We start from the raw sequence: 22,072 nt of genomic DNA on the forward strand, positions 1-22,072 counted from the left end.
CATTGGCCCTCCTGGCCACCTGGGCACACTGCTGGCTCATGTTTAGGCAGCTGTGAATCAGCACCCCCAGGTCCCTCTCTGTTTGGCAGCTCTCAGCCACTCTGACCCCAGCCTGTAGCTCTGCATGGGGTTGTTGTGGCCAAAGTGCAGCACCTGGCACTTGGACTTGTTGAATGCCATCCCACTGGACTCTGCCCATCTGTCCAGTCAGTCGAGGTCCCTCTGCAGAGCCTTTCTACCCTCTAACTGACCAACATCTGTTCCTAACTTGGTGTTATCTGCAAACTTGCTGATGACTGACTCAACCCCCTCATCCAGATCATCAATGAAGATTAACATTAAAGAGGATGGGGCCCATCACTGATCTCTGGGGGACGCCTTTCACCCTATCTTTACTAGGGTGCTACTTTGGTTTAAAATGGCTAATTTAGTTCTAACAGCAGCTATACATATCCCAATTTTACTTTGATAATGGTGAGGTGGTTCCTGAATCATTTCCATTTTCTTTTGGTGCCTGGAAAGTGAACTGAGAAGTCTTGGAGCCTAGCTGTGAGATCACATTCGTGTGAAGTAGCTGGTGTTTATTTCACTGTACTGCAGGATCCACTCTTCTGTTCACCTCTCTTGTGATAGTATTGTTCATTGCATGTTAAAAAACAACAACTCCCAGAGCCTTGTTTGTCTCCTGGATGAGGAATGTTCAGCCTCTTTGCCTTTGGGAATGTGCTGTGCTCTTTCTAAAGCACCTTGCAATGGGTGAGTGAGAAACCCAAGTTCATGTCTTTGTTCAACATCTTTGTGGGTGCCATGAACAGTGGCATTGAGTGCACCCTCAGCAAGTTTGCTGATGACACCAAGCTGTGTGGTGCAGCAGACAGGCTGGAGGGAAGGGATCCATCCAGAGGGACCTGGACAGGCTGGAGAGGTGGGCACAAGCCAACCTCATGAGGTTCAATAAGAGCAAGTGCAGGGTCCTGCGTCTGGGTCGAGGCAATCCCAGGCACAAATCCAGGCTGGGCAGGGACTGGCTGGAAAGCAGCCCTGAGGAGAGAGACTTGGGGGTGCTGGTGGAGGAGAAGCTCAACAGGAGCTCTCAGTGTGCACTTGCAGCCCACAAAGCCAATCAGATCCTGGGCTGCATCAGGAGAAGGATGATCAGAGGGCTGGAGCACCTCTTCTATGAGGACAGACTGAAGGAGTTGGGGCTGTTCAGTCTGGAGAAGAGAAGGCTCCGAGGTGACCTCATTGTGGCCTTCCAGTATCTGAAGGGGGCTACAGGAAGGCTGGGGAGGGACTGCTCAGGATCTCAGGGAGTGATAGGACTAGGGGGAATGGAATGAAGCTGGAGGTGGGGAGATTCAGGCTAGATGTGAGGAGGAGGTTCTTCACCATGAGAGTGGTGAAACCCTGGAATGGGTTGTCCAGGGAGGTGGTTGGGGCCCTGTCCCTGGAGGTGTTTAAGGCCAGGCTGGATGAGGCTCTGGGCAGCCTGATCTAGTGTGGGGTGTCCCTGCCCATGGCAGGGGGGTTGGAACTAGATGATCCTTGTGGTCCCTTCCAACCCTGATACTGTGATACTATGATACTATGATGTCTGCACTATCCAGCACTTCATGTATGTGAGGCAGCCAAAAGACAGTGAACTCCCAGAAATCAAGAAGCTGATGGGTTAAAAGACAGACATTTCTGGTTTGCCCTCATTATTATCCCCTTTTGATCTCTCAGGTAGTCAGTGCTGGAGGGGTGAGAAGAAGTCTGAGGGCAATGAAGAAAGATTTCAGGGCCTTGGGACAACTGGTGAAGGCATTAGGAGCACAAGTGGTTTTCTCCTCTATCCCTCCAGTTTCAGGGAATCATGGAATGGTCTGGATTGGAAGGGACCTCCAAAGGTCATTAGTCCAACCCTCTCTGCATTCAGCAGGGACATCCTCAACTAGATCAGGTTGCCCTGTCAAACCTCACCTTGAATATCTCCAGGAAGGAGCCTCAACTACCTCCCTGGACAACCTGTTCCAGTGTTCCACCACCCTCAGAGTGAAGACCACCTTCCTCATATCCAATCTAAATCTGCCAATTTCAATCTGCCCTGCTCTAGTTTGAAGCCATTGCCCCTTGTCCTGTCACTGCAGGCCTTTGCAAACAGTCTCTCTCCATCCTTCCTGTAGCCTCCTTCAAGTACTGGAAGGCTGCTGTCAGGTCTCCCCAGAGCCTCCTCTTCTCCAGGCTAAACACCCACAGCTCCCTCAGCCTGTCCTGGAGGCAGAGCTGCTCCAACCCCCTCATCATTTTCATGGCCCTCCTCTGGACCTGCTCCATCAGGTCCATGTCCTTCCTGTATTGAGGGCTTCAGACCTGGATGCAGTACTCCAGGTGAGCAGAGCAAAGTGGCAGAATCCCCTCTCGAATGCTGGGGTGTTAAGCAGGAAGAGCCAGCAAATTAATGCCAGGCTTCAACCCTGGTGTTACCAGAAGGAATTTGTGTTCTTTGGCCATGGACTGAGATACAAGACACCAAGCCTGCTGGTAATGGATGGGAAAATCTTCTCCATAGGGGCAAGAGGGCTCTAGGAGAAGAGTTAGCAGGGCTAATTGAGAGCACTTTAAACAGGCTTACCAGAGAGGTGCTGGGTGTAGCAGCTTGGTACTTGTGGGGCAGTGTGCTGGTGTTTTTTGAGAACCAGGAGGAGTGCCACTCCTCAAAGGTGGAAACTGCACATAACTCCCTGAAATGCTCATACACCAATGCATGCAGCATGGGCAATAACTGGGAGGAACTGGAGATCTGTGGACGCTCTGTTGGACTCTCTCCAGCAGATCCCTGTCCCTCTTGAACTGGGGAGCCCAGAACCGGATGCAGTATTCCAGGCGTGGCCTCACCAGGGCAGAGTAGAGGGGAGGGAAACCCTCCCTAGATCTGCTGGACACACTGCTGAATACACCCCAGGATCCCATTGGCCTTCTTGGCCACAAGGGCACATTGCTGCCCAATGGAGAACTTTGGTCCTGTGCTTGAATCATGCTTCTCTTTCAAGTGGCTGTTTCCAGAATCGGTATCCAGTCATCAAACAACTCTTCAGCATCTCCAAGGGAAGGATCTGCTCTGGTGGGCGGCGTCCCTCACCACGGCAGGTGGGGCCGTTCCCAGCCAAACCGTTCTCTGGTCGCGCTTTCCTCTGCTGTCAGGCAGCAGGCTGTGTTTTAGCCAGCGGGCTGTGCTTTAGCCAGCGGGCTGTGTTTTAGCCAGCGGGCTGTGTTTTAGCCAGCGGGCTGTGCTTTAGCCAGCGGGCTGCGTTTTAACCAGCGGGCTGTGTTTTAACCAGCGGGCTGTGCTTTGGCCAGCGGGCTGTGTTTTGGCCAGCGGGCTGTGTTTTAACCAGCGGGCTGTGTTTTGGCCAGCGGGCTGTGTTTTAACCAGCGGGCTGTGTTTTAACCAGCGGGCTGTGTTTTGGCCAGCGGGCTGTGTTTTAGCCAGCGGGCTGTGTTTTGGCCAGCGGGCTGTGTTTTAGCCAGCGGGCTGTGCTTTGGCCAGCGGGCTGTGTTTTGGCCAGCGGGCTGTGTTTTAGCCAGCGGGCTGTGCTTTGGCCAGCGGGCTGTGCTTTGGCCAGCGGGCTGTGTTTTGGCCAGCGGGCTGTGTTTTGGCCAGCGGGCTGTGTTTTAGCCAGCGGGCTGTGTTTTGGCCAGCAGGTGGCGCTGCCTGCAGCGTTTTGCCGCAGTCCCGCCTCCCGCGCCGATCGCTGCCGGCTTGTGTGCAGGGCTGGCGCAGCTTGCCAGAGGCCGTTCAGCCCCGCACGGAGCAGCCGTCTCACATCAACACTGACTTCAATTTCTGGGCAAATTAGAACTCATTATGAGATAGCCGAATGTGAACATTTAGTCCTCAGAAACAGGCAGATCCTCTCAGGCAACTCATCAGTGACTCCCGTGGTCATTTTATTCCACAGAACTAAGCAAAACAAGATCCAAACTGGAAAACCCTCATCCCCTGGGGGCTTAAAGTCTCCAGGTCTGGAGAACAGCACATTTCTTTTTCTGCTGTTTACCCAGATATAGACTTTTCTCCTAGCTGCAGCCTCTCCAAGGAACAGCAAGCAGGGCAGTGAAGTTTGCCACCAGAGCTGGATACCAGCATTTTGATTGTGGCCACCCCTGCCAGCATGGCAGTGACACTGGGGATGCACTGCAGGTTTAAAGGTGGTTTGGATGTGGTACTTGGGGATATGGTTTAGTGGTGAACCTCCTCAATTTAAGAAGGACACTGAGACACTTGAAGGTGTCCAGAGAAGGGCAACGAGGCTGGGGAGGGGTCTGGAGCACAGCCCTGTGAGGAGAGACTGAGGGAGCTGGGGTTGCTTAGCCTGGAGAAGAGGAGGCTCAGGGGTGACCTCATTGCCCTCTACAACTACCTGAAAGGAGGTTGTAGCCAGGAGAGGGTTGGTCTCTTCTCCCAGGCAACCAGCGGCAGAACAAGGGGACACAGTCTCAAGCTGTGCCAGGGGAAGTTTAGGCTGGAGGTGAGGAGAAAGTTGTTCACAGAGAGAGTTATTGGCCATTGGGATGTGCTGCCCTGGAAGGTGGTGGAGTCACCATCCCTGGACGTGGCACTTGGTGCCATGGTTTAGTAGTCATGAGGTGTTGGGTGACAGGTTGCACTTGATGATCCTTGAGTTCTTTTCCGACCATACTGATTTTATGATTCTTGTAGAGTAGGGTTCTGGGCTGGACTTGGTGATCCTGAGGCTCTTTTCCAACCTGAAAGTTTCTGTCAAAAAAAATATTGTAATAAAGAATACAGAACTAACCAGGTTGGAAAAGACTTTTGAGATCATCAAGTCCAACCTATCACCCAACAACATCTAATCAACTAACCCATGGCACCAAGTGCCTCATCCAGTGTTATTTTAAACACTTCCAGTGATGGTGACTCCACCACCTCCCTGGGCAGCACATCCCAATGCCCAATCTCTCTTTCTGGGAAGAATTTCTACCTACCATCCAGCCTAAACCTCCCCTGGCACAGCTTGAGACTGTGACCTCTTGTTCTGGTGCTGGTTGCCTGGGAGAAGAGACCAATCCTCACCTGGCTACAACCTCCCTTCAGGGAGTTGGAGAGAGCAAGAAGGTCTCCCCTGAGCCTCCTCTTCTCCGGGCTAAGCAACCCCAGCTCCCTCAGCCTCTCCTCACAGGGCTGTGCTCCAGACCCCTCCCCAGCTTTGTTGCCCTTTCTGTGATTTCTGTGAATAATCAAGGGGAGGGTTGTGAGGCTAAAGGACATTTTTCTTGTCAGTAAGGAGTGTCCTTGGATAACTTGTCTTGTGTGAGGCCATCTCTGGAGAAGACTGACAAGCTCACAACCTACAAAGTGCCAGGGGACGAAGCTGGTGTGGGAATTAACTCCTCTCTGTCAGGGCAAAGTGTTTCTCAGATGGAGGGAAGGAAGAGGTCAAAAAAAGGGGGGGGGGGGGGGGGGGAAGAAGAAAAGAAGGGGGAAAAAGCGAAAAAAAAAAGGTCTTGATTTAAGAGGGATATTTTTATAGTCCATATCCATTGTCAGCCATGGAGACAGGAACTGAGGCCGTGCTCTCAGTTGCCTCTGGGACAGGAAGCAGAGCTATTGTATTCGTGCTCACTCCTGCTGAGCTGCCGGCCTGAGCCTGCTAACTCCTCTGTGTTGTGTTTTGTTTTGTTTTTTCCCTCAGCAACAATGGTAGGAAAAATCAAGTAACTTCTATCTGCTGGAAGCTGGCAGGTCGATTTTCACAAGTTTGGCTTTTTCTCCCTTCATTAATTGTTGTGTGAAGTGTTGGAGATTAGAGAATCTCGTTCTCGGCTACTTGTGACTCAACTTGTGATCTTAAGCTCACTTCTCCTTGTTGTGATGATAGGCAGGAAGGGAACCATGTCCTGCAGATGGAAATGGCATGATCATTCCCAGTGATGCAGATTCTCTGGATGCATGGGAGGTATGTTGACAGAATCACAGAAACATTCAGGTTGGAAAAGAGCCTCAGGATCACCAAGCCCAACCCAGAACCCTACTCTAGAAGGGTCACCCCTAAACCATAGCCCCAAGCACCACATACAAACCACCTTGAAACACATCCAGGCTTGGGGACTCCACCGCCTCCCTGGGCAGCACATTCCAATGCCTGACCACTCCTGATGGGAAAATGTAGCTTGAGACCATTCCCTCTTGTTCTGTCACTAATTACCTGTGAGAAGAGACCAGCACCAGCCTCTCCACAATGTCTTTTCAGGTAGTTGGAGACAGCAATGAAGTCTTCCTGCAGCCTCCTCTTTTCCAAACTGAGCAGCCCCAGCTCCTTCAGTCACTCTGCACAGGATTTATTCTCCACTGTTCATTGACAGGAAGGCTGGGGAAGGACTTCTCAGGATCTCAGGTAGTGATAGGACTAGGGGGAATGGAATGAAGCTGGAGGTGGGGAAATTCAGGCTGGATGTGAGGAAGAAGTTCTTCCCCATGAGAGTGGTGAAACCCTGGAATGGGTTGTCCAGGGGGGTGGTCGAGGCCCCGTCCCTGGGGGTGTTTAAGCCCAGGCTGGATGAGGCTCTGGGCAGCCTGATGTAGTGTGGGGTGTCCCTGCCCATGGCAGGGGGGTTGGAACTAGATGATCCTTGTGGTCCCTTCCAACCCTGAATGATACTATGATACTATGATACTATGATACTATGATACTATGATACTATGACAGGCCAAAACAATTTTTGACTGGTTTGAAATCACAGCCTGAAAACTGTGAGGGTTTCCACTTTAGGAACCATTCAGCATGTCCAACATGAAGTATGCCTGACTTCTTTCAACATGGAGGTATTTTTGTCTGCTGCTTAATAAACTGGCTGAGTGTGCATGGCAAAAGGAAATCTGACTCTGTGCGTGCCCTGCAGCTGCCATATGCTGTTGCTTCAGGCCCCACAACACTCTTTGGGCACTTACCAGTGGCATTAGCTGGTAGCCATGATCAGCCTTAGTTGCATGTGAGCTGTCCAGACCTCAGGAAAGCCAATGTGCTTGTGCCAGTGAACACTCAAATTTGTCCCTCTGGAAAGCACTGGAGGTTGCCCCAAGTCCTTTGCTAAAGCAGTGTGTGCAACATAAAGGTGAGCACTGGCTGCCTATGAGACAGGACTTGGGCATTTCTCCCTGGGTGATGGCTTGGGGTTCCTTTCCCTTCCACCCCCACCTGTGCAAAGCATGACTGGGTCAAAAGAAGACAAGAGGCTCACCAGAGTCAGGAGAATTCATTGAGGCTTTCCCCCCTTCTGTTAGATGGAGAATAAAGTCCATTTCTGTTACTCATTTGAAGGAGAAAAGGTCAGGAAAGGACATTTCAGGCAGCTGCTTATGACAGCAACTTCAAATCAAAATGGTGCTTGGTGCCATGGGTTAGCTGTTTGGGTGGGCTGGATTGGTTGATGGGTTGGACACGATGATCTTGAAGGTCTCTTCCAACCTGGTTTGGTTTATTCTAATAAAGGGTTTATTCTAATAAAATGATTTCTGCTTTGTCAAAGCCCTTTTTGCTCTAAAGGCTGCTAGCAGATTGTTTTCTCATGTTTCTTTTCTGCTGGAGGTGCCAATCTAGCCCTAAGGCACTCTAGCTGATTTATTGTTTGCTAGTGTGAAAGAAAATAGGTGGTGCTGGCAGGAAGACAGCACTGCCACTGCTAAATGGTACATCTGCCTTGGGAAAACAATCAGCATTGATGACCAAGGATCCTGCTCTAGGCTCTTCCAGAGCAGACCCTTGTCAAGCTGCTCTGTTCCAAATGACAGGCTGTCCAATACTGGAGAATCATTGGGTTAGTTGAGTAATTATCCTAAAAGATCCTCTTCCATTTGTGAGCAGAAGGACTACCTGGGGATAATCTTTATTCTACTGAAATACTAATACAGCAAAATACTAACACAGCCATTAGTCCACTATTAGTAAGTTGGGATCAGGTGTTGATCTATTAGAGAGTAGAAGGGCACTCCAGAGGGACCTTGCCAGGCTGGACAGATGGGAGGAGTCCAGCAGGATGGCATTCAACAAGTCCAAGTGCTGGGTGCTGCACTTTGGTCACAGCAACCCCATGCAGAGCTACAGGCTGGGGTCAGAGTGGCTGAGAGCTCCCAAACAGAGAGGGACCTGGGGGTGCTGATTGAGAGCTGCCTGAATATGAGCCAGCAGTGTGCCCAGGTGGCCAAGAAGGCCAATGGCATCCTGGCCTGCATCAGGAACAGTGTGGCCAGCAGGAGCAGGGAAGTCATTCTGCCCTGTGCTCAGCACTGCTTAGGCCACACCTTGAGTCCTGTGTCCAGCTCTGGGCTCCTCAGTTTAAGAAGGACATTGAGACACTTGAAGGTGTCCAGAGAAGGGCAACAAAGCTGGGGAGGGGTCTGGAGCACAGCCCTGTGAGGAGAGGCTGAGGGAGCTGGGGTTGCTTAGCCTGGAGAAGAGGAGGCTCAGGGGAGACCTTCTTGCTCTCTACAACTACCTGAAGGGAGGTTGTAGCCAGGAAGGGGTTGGTCTCTTCTCCCAGGCAACCAGGACCAGAACAAGAGGACACAGTCTCAAGCTGTGCCAGGGGAAGTTTAGGCTGGAGGCGAAGAGAAAGTTCTTCCCAGAGAGAGTTGTTAGCCATTGGGATGTGCTGCCCAGGGAGGTGGTGGAGTCACCATCCCTGGAGGTGTTCAAGAGGGGATTGGATGTGGCACTTGGGGCCAGAGTTTAGTAGCCATGAGGTGTTGGGTGACAGGTTGGACTTGATGATCTCTGAGGTCTTTTCCAACCTTATTGATGCTATGATTCTATGAAAATACTGATATAGCAAAGTACTAATACAGCAAACCAGTGGTATTCTACTGAGGTACTAATAATGCAGTACTCGTTGATCTTGAATGATGCTGTTGCTGATTTATGTGATGATACATGATGTGAGAGTCTGAGTCCTTGACCAGGGTCCCATTATTCAAGGTGCAGTACACATCAGAAGAGGATCCCAGCCATTTTTACCACTGTCATCTTTTCACAGGCATTTCTTTTTTTCATATGAAGAATAAAAAGTAGAAAAGAAAAGAAGATCTTAGTTCAATAGGAAGTCTGATTCTAGAATGTTTCTAGGCTGTAGAAGAGCTGGTGGACATGGGAATGGTGAAAGCCATTGAAGTCTCTAGCTTCCACCACAAAACAAGATAGATCCTGAGCAAACCAGGCTTAAGACACAAATCTTCAAGTAATTATAGAATCAAAGAATCATAGAATTGTCAGGGTTGGAAGGGACCTCAAAGATCATCCAGTTCCAACCCTCCTGCCATGGCCAGGGACACCTCACACTACAGCAGGCTGCTCAGACCCACATCCAGCCTGGCCTTAAAAACACCAGGGATGAGGCTTCCACCACCTCCCTGGGCAACCTGTGCCAGGCTCTCACCACCCTCATGGGGAAGAACAACTTCCTAACATCCAATCTGAATCTACCCATTTCTACTTTTGCTCCATTCCCCCCAGTCCTATCACTCCCTGACACCCAAAAAAGTCCCTCCCCAGCTTTCTTGTAGCCCCCTTCAGACACTGGAAGGCCACAGTTAGTCTCCTCAGAGCCTTCTCTTTTCCAGACTGAACAGCCCCAACTCTCTCAGTCTGTCTTCATAGCAGAGGAGCTCCAGCCCTCTGCTCATCCTCCTGGCCCTTCTCTGGACACCTTCAGCACCTCCAGATCCTTCCTGTAATAGAGGCTCCAGAACTGGACACAGTGCTCCAGGTGGAGTCTCAACAGAGTGATGTAGAGGGGGAGAATCACCTCCCTGGCCCTGCTGGCCACACTTCTCTTGCTGCAGCCCAAGCTCCGCTTGGCTCTCTGGGCTGCAAGTGCTCACTGCTGGCTCCTGTTGAGCTTCTCATCCACCAGCACCCCCAAGTACTTTTCTTCAGGGCTGCTCTCAAGCCAATCTCTGCCCAGCCTATATGAAGCTTGGGCCATGTTGGAGACACATCTGGGAAGAAAGGGAAATGATTTTAAACAGTAGCTGAGCCTCAGAAAGTCCATAGCTGCAAAAAGAATGACTAATTCAAAGCTGATGGAGGGCTTAAGTCAACGCAGCAATGCTAATCCTCAAAGTACCTTCTGCTTCTGAAGGAACCTGAGGGTTCTTGTCAGATTGAGAGGCATTTCTACCCTCCCAGGAAGAGCTGATTAAGTTTGACCCATCCAAAGGGATCCTTCTCACTGCATTTTGTCCCCTTGGAGTGCCCACCTGGCCATGGTAAGAATGCTTTGTGAGACTTCTTTCTCAGACATAAACTGGGGCCAATGGAGCAAACCTGTCTTAGGATGTGTGTAAACTTCACAGAGTGAAACTGATGTAATTAGAAAAGTGTTTACTAATGGGTTAGAAATGACACAGACAGGGAAATCTCTCTCACATTTGTTGTGGTATTTAGTCCACTGATGCATACCTGTGCTGTTCCTGGATTGCCATATTTAGGGGAAAAAAAAGGATCAACTGGTTGGTGAAAGTAGTGAGGATAGTTCTTAAATGAGCTTAGCTGAGGTTACTAAACCTTTATGAGATCTTCTGAACTAAAACCAAACCCCAACCAAATACCAAAGCACTCCATGCTTATGAAAACAGCAGCTTTGCAGTCCTGCTGAGACAAAGAGAAGAGGCTTTTAAACAGACGACTTGAAGAGATTTGGCTTCTACTGCAGTCGGCATGGCTTTCTCTGACCTGGGACAAGGCCTTCACAGAGCAGCTGTGCTTGTGAAGGACGTGACAGCTGCCCCTTCTGGGGATGACATGTTTGGGATCTGGACCAGAGAAATTCCTGGCCTGATCCCAGGCTGGACTGAAATGTGTTACAGTTGTACTGGAAACTACAGGCTCGCTTCTCATGTGCCAGCTTGAGATGGGCGAGGACTGGAGCCACAAGATGGTGAACTGAAGTGTGGGAGATGCTGATTTGTTTATGCTTTAAATAATATTCTTGCACTGCAGTGCTGGAGGGAGCAGAGGGTGAGTCATACAGCTGCAAAAGTTTGCTTTTTATTTTCACAGGGCCAAGCCTGAGGATAGTTCCCTTTCTGAGGATCCTCAAATAAAGGAAATTGTACTCAAGTTCAACAAGCCCCCAGCTTGGGTGAATTCTGGTCATAGGATTTTCCCTGGTGATCTGTATTTTTCTTGTGATAAAGTAGCTATTTACAGAGGTACCATGGAGAGCTGAGCTCCAGCTGGGTCTCATACACATTGGAAAGCTTTAGCAAATATTATCTCTGACAGAAGTTTTCATGACAGAATGACATTGGACTTGAATTGGCACACCAGCTGCCTCAGCACACAGCATCCCTTGGCCAGTCCTGAACTCTTGTTCAATGCACTCCCATGCTGTCATCAGAACCTCAGAGACAAACAATGATTAAATGAGCTCATCTAAGAACTAGGAAAGGTTTACTACAGGGCTTTACCTATGTGAGCTCCCTCTGATTGGGTTGTTTAGCCAGGAGAAGAGGAGGTTCAGGGGAGACCTTATTGCTCTCCACAACTACCTGAAGGGAGGTTGTTGCCAGGTGGAGATTGGTCCCTTCTCCCAGGCAAGCAACACCAGAACAAGAGGACACAGCTTCAAGTTGCACCAGGGGAGGTTTAGGCTGGATAGTAGGTAGAAATTCTTCACAGAGAGATTTGCCATTGGAATCTGCTGCCCAGGGAGGTGGTGGAGTCTCCATCACCAGAAGTGTTTAAGAAGAGACTGGATGGGGCACCCATGGTTTAGTTGACTAGATGGTGCTGGGTGCTAGGTTGGACTTGATGATCTCAAAGATCTTTTCCAACCTGGTCGATTCTGTGCTTATCAGCAGAGCTGTTCTGTGGAGCCATAGAGGCACATGTAGTTTCTGGCTTTCAGAAGACAGGCAGAGCTTCTCACCTGTAGTTCTTCACCTGCTCCTGCAGGTGTTTATCCAGCTCCAGAATCAAAGTGAGTGTAATTCCCATGTCTGTCACTCCACTCTGTACTGAGGAAAATTTTAAGGCAAGAGGGTACCTTACAAAATTACTAACCTTACACAGGGGAGTAAAGTACCCCCTTCACACTGAGAACTGGCAAAACCTTTTGCCTTTCAGGTACCATTGAGGTTATTTCTTTATGGTTACTGTAAAAGGAAGGAGCCAAGTCCCCTTCATTAGAACACATCAAGTGAGAGAGATTAATGCTTGCACCTTGTGACCATAAATAGGATGCAGTTAGGACCTACTAGCAGGGTAACGCTATGACATTTGGTCATCCTTCAGCACACATGTGCCTCAGTTGCACACTTGATGGTATCACAGTATCACAGTCTCACAGTACAACTTAGGTTGGAAAGGACCTCGAGGATCATCGAGTCCAACCTATCAACACAGACCCCATGACTAGACCATGGCACCAAGTGCCACATCCAATCCCCTCTTGAACACCTCCAGGGACGATGACTCCACCACCTCCCTGGGCAGCACATTCCAACGACGAACGACTCGCTCGGTGAAGAACTTTCTCCTCACCTCGAGTCTAAACCTCCCCTGGCACAGCTTGAGACTGTGTCCTCTTGTTCTGGTGCTGGTTGCCTGGGAGAAGAGGCCAACCCCTTCCTGGCTACAACCACCTTTCAGGTAGTTGTAGAGGGCAATGAGGTCACCCCTGAGCCTCCTCTTCTCCAGGCTAAGCAACCCCAGCTCCTGCAGCCTCTCCTCACAGGGCTGTGCTCAAGGCCTCTCCCCAGCCTTGTTGCCCTTCTCTGGAACACCTTCAAGTGTCTCAATGTCCTTCTTAAACTGAGGGACCCAGAACTGGACACAGGACTCAAGGTGTGGCCTAACCAATGCAGAGTACAGGGGCACAATGACCTCCCTGCTCCTGCTGGCCACACTATTCCTAATGCAGGCCAGGATGCCATTGGCCCTCCTGGCCACCTGGGCACACTGCTGGCTCATATTCAGGCAGCTGTCAATCAGCACCCCCAGGTCCCTCTCTGTTTGGGAGCTCTCAGCCACTCTGACCCCAGCCTGTAGCTCTGCATGGGGTTGTTGTGGCCAAAGTGCAGCACCTGGGACTTGGACTTGTTGAATGCCATCCCATTGGACTCTGCCCATCAGTCCAGTCGGTCGAGGTCCCTCTGCTCTGCTTTGTGCTTCAGCAGAGACAATACATCTCTGCTGCTAGTTTTGACATCCTTTCTGCACAGGAACTTACACTTGTCCTTTTGCAAACTAAAGGATCCCAGCTCTTGGGGACCTTTATTTGGGTGTTTGAGTTTGACTTGGCTAAAGAGGAGTTGGAAACCTTCCTGGCTTTCAAGCAGTGGTTTCTCATCTGTGCCCTGAGCGAGCCCCTCCTCCTCTGTGGTTTATCAAGGTTGGATTATCATTGGAGATCCTTGTAACAGATACTATTTGATGGGCCCACTTCAAAATAAAGGGGGAGAGCACGTTAGCCAACACCTGGGGACATCACTCTCTGCTGGATTCCAGCACTGAGGGTTTATTAGAGCACTGCCCCCCTGCTACAGGTTGGAAGCACTGAGGCATTTGCAGAAATGCTGTGTGATATCTTCTGTTGGATGCACACCAAACAGCTGTGTGAAACCCCAAACCAGCTGGAAACTTCAAAAGAAAGAGGCAGCTTTTCTTTTTCCTTTTTTTTTCCCCCCTCCCCTCCCCCCCATTTTCTTTTCTGCTTTCTTTGGCTCCTTTATCTAAGAGCCACTCAGTGCAAATAAACTCCATGTTAAGAATGAGAGCTGTAAAGGGGTTTGAAGTGAAAAGCTGTGTATATGGATTTATGCCCAGGCAGCACCCAGATAATAGAGCTGTTAGATGCAGACTTAGTGAGATCTGCAGCTTTCTCTGTTTTCCCAGGTTACCTACTCAGCCAACAGCATCCTGCAGGCCTGGGAGCTGGCAAGAGAGCAGTTTAGCACTGCAGGGAAGTTTGGAGAGTTCAGCTGAGCTCTCTTCTTGTGGACAAGCACTGCTACGTGTGAAGGTTACAGAGCCTTAACTTCACTGCTCTGGGTAAACTAAGCAGATGTTGGTGCTTGCACTGCAGCTCAGTTTTAGTTGTGTGAAGCTTTTGTCAGGGGCAAAATCCCAAGGCTGTGAGCATCATCTTCAGTTCTTCAGAAGAAAAGATTATCAGGAATGGTCAGCATGGATTCACCAAGGGGAAAGCTTGGGTGACCGATCCAATAGCCTTCTATGCTAGTGTGACCAGTTGGGCAGATGGAGAGCAGTGCATGCTGTCCACCTCTGCTTCAGCAAGGCTTTTCCCACCATCTCCCATGACATCCTCCTAGGGAAGCTTAGAGTGTGAGTTGGATGAAGGGGCAGTGAGGTGGATTGAGAACTTGCTGAATGAGAGAGCTCAGAGGGCTGTGATCAATGGTGCAGGGTCTAGTTGGAGGCCTGTGGCTACTGGTGCTTGCCAGGGGTCAGTACTGGGTCCAGTCCTGTTCAACACCTTCATCAGTGAGCTGGGGGAAGGCACAGAGAGTGCTCTCAGCACCACTGCTGGTGACACAAAGCTGGGAGGAGAGGCTGACACCCCCTCAGGCTATGCTGCAGTTCAGTGAGACCTGCACAGGCTGGGGAGGTGGCCAGAGGGGAACCTCTTGAAGTTCAACAAGGGCAAGTGTAGAGTCCTGCACCTGGGGAGGTGTAACCCCAGGCACCAGCACAGGTTAGCAGCTGACCAGCTGGAAAGCAGCTCTGAGGAGGAGCTGGGAGTGCTGGTGGACAAGTTCACCATGAGCTGACAATGTGTCCTTGTGGCCAAGATGGCCAATGGTATTCTGGGGTGCATTACAAAGAGTGTGGCCAGCAGGCTGAGGGATGTTCACCTCCCCCTCTGCTTTGCCCTGGTGAGGCCACACCTGGAGTATTGTGTCCAGTTCTGGGCTCAAGTTCAAGGGCAGAGAACTTCTGGAGGGCCAAAGCTGATTACGGGACTGGAGCATCTCTCTTACAAGGAGAGACCTAGGGCTCGTTAGCCTGGAAAAGAGAAGACTGAGAGAGGAGTTTATGAAAGGATATAAATGCCCAGAGAAGGGCAGAGAGGCTGGGGAGAGGTCTCAAGCACAAGCCCTATAAGGAGAGGCTGAAGGAGCTGGGGTTGTTTAGCCTGGAGAAGAGGAGGCTCAGGGGAGACCTCACTGCTCTCTACAACTACCTGAAGGGAGGTTGTAGCCAGGTGGGGGTTGGTCTCTTCTCCCAGGCAACCAGTGGCAGAACAAGAGGACACAGTCTCAAGCTGTACCAGGGGAAGTTTAGTCTGGAGGTGAGGAGAAGATTCTTCCCAGAAAGAGTAATTGGCCATTGGAATGTGCTGCCCATGGAGGTGGTGGAGTCACTGTCCCTGGAGGTGTTCAAGACAGGCTTGGATGTGGCACTTGGAGCCATGAGGCTCGAGAGCCTCAGCTCAGTCACTTCAGCACAACAGACTGAAAGCTCTTCAGAGGACACTGCTGCATGATGTTTCAGGAGCTGTTTTCTTAATGAGGTTTCCTATTTATGAACTGTTAAAAACTAACAAACTGGTAGGAGATTTGTATGTTTGGTTTATCACACCTAGAGCAGTGTATAAGGACTGCTTTTATCAGGAGAATGGCTTCAGTGAAGACTGTGACTCCCTCCCAGCTAACCCAGAGTCTGAGAAAAGGAGACACAAAGGGATTATTTTGTTTGGCAGCTGCCTTATTCTAACAAACAAGAGAAGCTGGGCAACTTCATGAGATGCCAACAGTAGGTTTTTGCTCTTGTACTGCTCCCCAGGTATTGTCTGTTTGTGTTTTGACTCAAAGGATGTCACTGCATGGTGTAAAAAAAACCCCAAAGCCTAAAGCCATGCACCTGCTGGAGCTTTAATGAGGTGTCTGCTAATTGAGATTCTTGAACTCAGAACTCCTGCAATGGCTTTAGGCTCTTCCAGTGCAGTAGGAGAACAATGTGGAGCAGCAGTGCCTGCGGGGAGGAAGGACGGTTGTGTAATTGAGGTTCAGGGCTAGGATACACACTTCATGGACATCCTTTCCCAACTGATTTTCTTTGTAGTTGAGGTTTTTAAGTCCATAAAGGAAGTGATGACATATCTTTGAGCTACTTCAGACTTTGGTGAGAGGTTTGAACAACAGGTGCCCAGAAAACAACACAAGCCCTGTGAGGAGAGGCTGAGGGAGCTGGGGCTGCTTAGCCTGGAGAAGAGGAGGCTCGGGGCGACCTTCTTGCTGTCTACAACTGCCTGAAGGGAGGTTGTAGCCAGGTGGGGGTTGGTCTTCTCACAGGCAACCTGTGACAGAACAAGAGGACACAGGCTCAGGCTGTGCCAGGGGAGGTTCAGGCTGGAGGTCAGGAGGAAGTTTTACACAGAGAGAGTGATTGCCCATTGGAATGGGCTGCCGGGGGAGGTGGTGTTCAGGAGGAGACTTGACAGGGTGCTTGGTTGCATGGGTTAGTTGATTAGGTGGTGCTGGATGATAGGTTGGATGGGATGATCTTGAAGGTCTCTTCCAACCTGGCTTATTCTATTCTATTCAAAGCACTTTGTCCACCTGGGGTAGCCACAGCAACTCCTCTAAAGAAAGAGGTCTGAAAAGCCCAGCAACAAGTGACACTGCAGCTGTATGGACAGGAAGGTGCCTGCAGCAGGTACTCTCTTTCCTCACCCCTGAACATGAGGAACTGAAAAGGTCAGTTACAGGCTACCACCATAGCCACTGTTATAAAATGAGATGCAGGGGAGGTGCTCTGCTTCCAGGCATTCAGACCGTGCTCAGGCACTGTCATCCATCCCCCAGCAGCAGGAGCAGGACCCACGGAGGGCTGTGGCTTACAGCCTATCTTGACATATTCTCCACTGGCTAGGAATTTTGTAACAACATTCCAGTTTAATCACAGCTATCAGACTTGAAGTTATTTACAGGATGTTTATAGATTGTGTTAGGCAGGAAGTCAGGCTGGATGAGCACAGCAGCCATGTAAGAGTAAAAAATTCAAAACAACTCAGAAGCCAGGGATTGTGCATTTGTTTTACAGACAATAGATCTTTTCCAGCTGCAAAGAGTTCAGCAAAGGGAAAGAGAAAAGTCTTGAGTGATGTCAGCTACTGGGGAATAAAACACCTTCCACCTTGCAGCTGGTCTGCAGATGTAGGACTTAGAGACTCCAGCAGACCATTGCTGCCTCGCAGCAGCCTGTGATGGCAAGAAGCCTGCAGCACACTGCTTATCTTCCCCCCCTCTGCCACAAGGGCACTGCTCTAACTGCATTTACTATCTGCAGAGATGAAACTGTAAAGCATGACCCCCCCAAATCTTCCAGCCTCTCGTTGTGAGTTCAGGTTTGGCTTTACACAGAACTGAAGAAAATGAGCACTGCCATGATTTTCTAAGGTGGAGGTAAGGGCTTGTTTGGCTGATACTGTAAATGCATTTGAGTTGTTGTTTTGTCAGATCACTGCAGGAGGAGAGTGGAAGGGATGAGCTACAGCTCTCTTCTAAACAGTATTATTTGTCCTGTCAGCACAGAGACCTGCAATGGAAATATTGCCACACACTGACAAGTGCCAGAAACCTTCTAGGCTCCATCTTAAGATTCAGCTGCATGCTGCTGTCTAGGCAGCCTCAAGGAACCTACAGTGACAGTCTGTTCCTGCATACTTTTCAGTGGCCCATGCAGCATTTCTTAGTTATCAAGCCCCAAGCTGGATCAACTTTTAACCAGAGGAGCAGTTCTGTAAGAGGCCACAGGTTTAGCACTCAGAATATTAGGGGGTGGAGAGATCAAAAGCTCATCCAGTCCAACCCCCCTGCCAGAGCAGGAGCACCTAGAGCAGCTCACACAGGAAGACAGCCCAGTGGGTTATGAGTATCTCCAGAGAGGGAGACTCCACAGCCCCCCTGGGCAGCCTGTGCCAGGGCTCTGTCACCCTCATAGTGAAAATTTTTTTCCTCCTGTTCCCATGGCACTTCCTCTGCCTCAGCTTCCACCGCTGCCTCTTGTGCTGGCATTGGGCATCCCCCAGCAGAGCCTGGCTCCAGCCTCTGGGCACTCACCCTGCACATATTTACAAACATGAATGAGGTCACCCTCAGGCTCCTCCTCTCCAAGCTACAGAGCCCTCAGCTCCCTCAGGCTCTCCTCATGAGGAAGATGTTCCACTGCCTTCATCATCTTTGTGGCTCTCTGCTGGACTCTTTCAAGCAGTTTCTTGAGGTCCTTCCTGAACTGAGGGCCCAGAACTGGACACAATATTCCAGATGTGGCCTCAGCAGGGCTGAGTAGAGGGGGAGGAGAATCTCTATTGACCTACTAACCACAGCCCTTCTAATCCACCCCAGGATGCCATTGGCCTTCTTGGCCACCAGAGCACATTGCTGGCTCACAGTTAACCTCCCATCCACTAGGAGCCCCAAGTCCTTTTCCCCTTCACTGCTCTCCAACAGGTCAGCCCCCAGAGATCTGAAAACACCAAGCTGTTGTAGGAAATGCTGACAGAATGACTTTGCCATTTCTAGGGCCTGTGATACTTACAGCCAGGAGAGAATAGGTCATGCTAGCAAAAAATGCTTCAGGAGGAGAACACTGAGGGTTCTCCCAGTGTCAGATTGTCCTGCTTCCAGCTGGGAGAGAGTTAATGTTGTTCTTGGGAGCTGGTACAGTGCTGTTTTTACTTTGTGAGAATAACCTTGGTAACCTGCTGATGTTTTAACTGTTGCTAAGTAGCACTTAAGGATTCTTCAGTTTCCCATGCTCTGCCAGGGTGCAGTCGCACAAGAAGCCAGGAGAGCTGACCTGAGCTAGCCAAAGAGATAGTCCCTTCCAGAGGGCATTATGCTCAGTATGCAAACTGGGGGGAGATGACTGCTGGGGCACTGGGTGGTGTGCAACTGTGTTGTGCATCACTTCTCTCTTGGGTTTGATTTCTTTTTCCATTATATCCCTTTTAATTACTATTACTGTAATACTGTGCCATTGTATTTTAGTTATGAAACTGATCTTATCTAATAGAGATGGTTTAACTTCCCCTCCCCATCCCACTGCAAAGGGGAGAGACTAAACCAACAGGTCTTCATGGGGTTAAACCATGACACAGATGCAGCATGGTGAGCTTGAGTCACTGTGACTCTAGGGAGGGGAGTAAGGTTCTTAAGGACTTGCAGCTTCTCTTTCCATGTGCCTGCTTCCTCAGGAGCATAATCATCAGCTTTCTGTTGGAACAGCAGCAGGAGGGTCTTGTTATCCCCAGATAATCCAGTTTCCAACAGCTACCTAACAGTGCTCTTATGCCAAACCTGCAGCTACATCTCTCCCAGTCAGCAGTGAGATTATCCATGCCACTGGACTGAACCCGGCAAACACCTTAGCTTAGCATTTTGCCTTTGTATCACAACATGCTGTCCCATGACTTGAGCTTTTATTCTGCAGTTCAGCCAGTCTGGTATAGTCAAGCCTTCATTAAAAGTTCCAAAGGGGCTGGGTGATAAAAAAAAGAGAAAACATGTATGTTTTAGTGGGGAAAAGAGGACAATGCAAGCAATGAGCAACAGGCAAAATCCAACTCTTTGCTGATCACTGCTGCTCCTGCTTTCCATCTATTACAACTCCAAGCTCTGTCAGTATCATGAGGAAGAAAAAGCAGCAAGAGACACCCATTCCATTAAGTTTTTGCATCCAAAGCTGCACAAAAAGTTCTGGACCTTGCCTTCTTCTATACCTTACCAAAGGACATCTAGCAGACTGACTGGGATAACCAGTGGCCAAGCAGGCATTTGTACAGATGACAACTAAGTCCTGAGGGTGGGGAGAGACTGGCACAGGTTGTGCAGGGAGGTGGTGGAAACCTCCTCCCTGGAGGTTTTTAAGGTCAGGCTGGATGTGGCTGTGAGCAACCTGATGTTGTGTGAGGTGTCCCTGGCCATGGCAGGGGGGTTGGAACTGGATGGTCCTTGGGGTCCCTTCCAACCCTAACAATTCTATGATTCTAAGTAGACTAAGACTTTCCTTGACCTAACACTAGTACAGGGACCTATGCCAGAGTTTTACCCTATCTGGGGCAGCTTGTAAAGTGTGAGTGGAAACAGGCTGACTGCTCTCTCCTCCAGTGTATGAGAACTGGCTGCATCAAATGAATCCAGCAGAAGCCAAGCCCAGAAGTGAGAGACAGCAATGCTTCACAAGATGTGTGGGGGTGAAGAGCCATCCCCTTGGAACACAACAGACTGACTGCATAACTGAACCAGAAAGTTAACTGAGAGCTCTGAAACACTAAAGATCTTAAACTGCTGTCAGAATATTTAAAGACTACCACTGCAGCTAAGGTGTTTTGGCCACAGCTGGAGCAGGATGCTGCAAGTAAATAGCTTTAGCCTGATTTGGTTCAGCTGTTCTTGTGAGCAGCTATCAAGCAGCTTGTGAGCCTTTCAGTTCAGAAAAAGCTAGGCTGCATACTCAACTATCTTCTTTCTTCCCCCTCCTTAGTTTAGAAGGAAGGTGTAGTTTTGCAGATGCTTGTACTAGTGGACCTGTACCATGCACTTCAAGTTAAAATGCAAGAGCAGCATGGCCTATGAAAAGCTTTTATGAGTTGCCTCATCTTAAATGAGCAAGGTCCTACCAGAATAAAGGCATGGCTCTGGATTTGAGTGACAAGGTAGAGGAAAGAATGACAAACTACTTAACTTATAGATGAAAAACTAGGAGAGTATAGAGCATTAAGATGCTAAAACCCTTTGTTCTGAGTCAGCTGTTTTCTGCTCCAAGCAAGCAAAGGCTCCAGATTTCTAGCCCTATCTGCACCACAGTGAAGAGTCATTGAAAACAAAAAAATCCAAGCACAGGACTTTCTTTTCCTGTTTAGAATAATGCAGTTTCCTGTGCCCCAGGTTTCACAACTCTGCACAAGTGTTGCAGCACGTGCTTGTGTCAGTCTGAGTGAGAGATTCCACCTCCCCTTTCCCAGAGAGAGACAAGCATCAAGGTACAGAGCATCACAAAAGCAGTGACTCAAGCCAGGCAGGCTTGTGTATTTATGGTCCAATATTAGAAGCAAATCCATTTTCTCTCAAAGGAACATCAACTGCAACCTGAAACACTATGCCTGTAAGATTCTCTAGTGTCCTACCTCTAAGCAAGATGCCAATTTCAAGCTGCTGCTTGTATTCTCCTCTCCAGAGAGAGCCCTGAGAAAGCCCAGTAAGAGAGGCCAACAAGGTGGAGCTGAACTACAAGTTCCTATACTAAAAACAAACCAAAAAACAACTTCTCCTTGGAAGAGCCACCAGAGTGTATTTGTCCTTAAAAATGTCTTTGATCAGAAACCCAGAGATCTGTCAAATCACAAAACAAAAACAAATGCTGTGAACAGCTACAGCAGGAAGAGCTCACTTAGCAGGAATGCTAGGCTCCGGATATCTAATTCTTTGATCTTTCCACTTTACCTTGCAGGAGATGAAAGGAAATCTCTACCCTTGCAGGCAGAGAGCAGCTCAAGTATGGGGGTACAACAGCCATTTATTGTACTGTAACAATCTCCAGATCAACCTGGATTAAACAGTCCTGGCTGCAGCCTAGAAGATTGGTTCTTCCTCTACCTTCACCTCACTCAATTCTCTCTGGCCTTGAAGCAGCAATCCAAGCTATGGCTGACAGTTTTCCATCCCTGCCTTCCCACTTCTCATCCTTCCAGGCAACTGTCTGCTTTCTGTTCAAGCCTATGGATCATTGTGCCTTCACTCAGATGCTTCTGTTTTTCCCTCTGTTCCCACTCTTGTATTTCTCCAAGCATCCAAGCTCTGCCAGAGTCGAGTGCAGCACTGTATCCTGGGCTGACCCTATCCAAATTCTTTCCTACTAAGTCATCCCACAAAACACAGAGAGCGCCTGTTACAATACCACTCCACCCCGAGTACTAGCTCCTCTTCCATACCTTCTGCTGTGGAGCAGTCTGAAAGCCTTCTCCAGTAAAATTCCTACTCAGAGTGGAAAATTTTAGGCACAGACTTTTCATGAATTTATAGCAAAGTGAAAGGAGCTGAACAGAA

The sequence above is a fragment of the Melanerpes formicivorus genome, unplaced genomic scaffold (assembly GCF_026170545.1).
Source record: "Melanerpes formicivorus ecotype bairdi unplaced genomic scaffold, bMelFor1.0.p_v2 SCAF_8, whole genome shotgun sequence".
Lineage (NCBI taxonomy): Eukaryota > Metazoa > Chordata > Aves > Piciformes > Picidae > Melanerpes > Melanerpes formicivorus.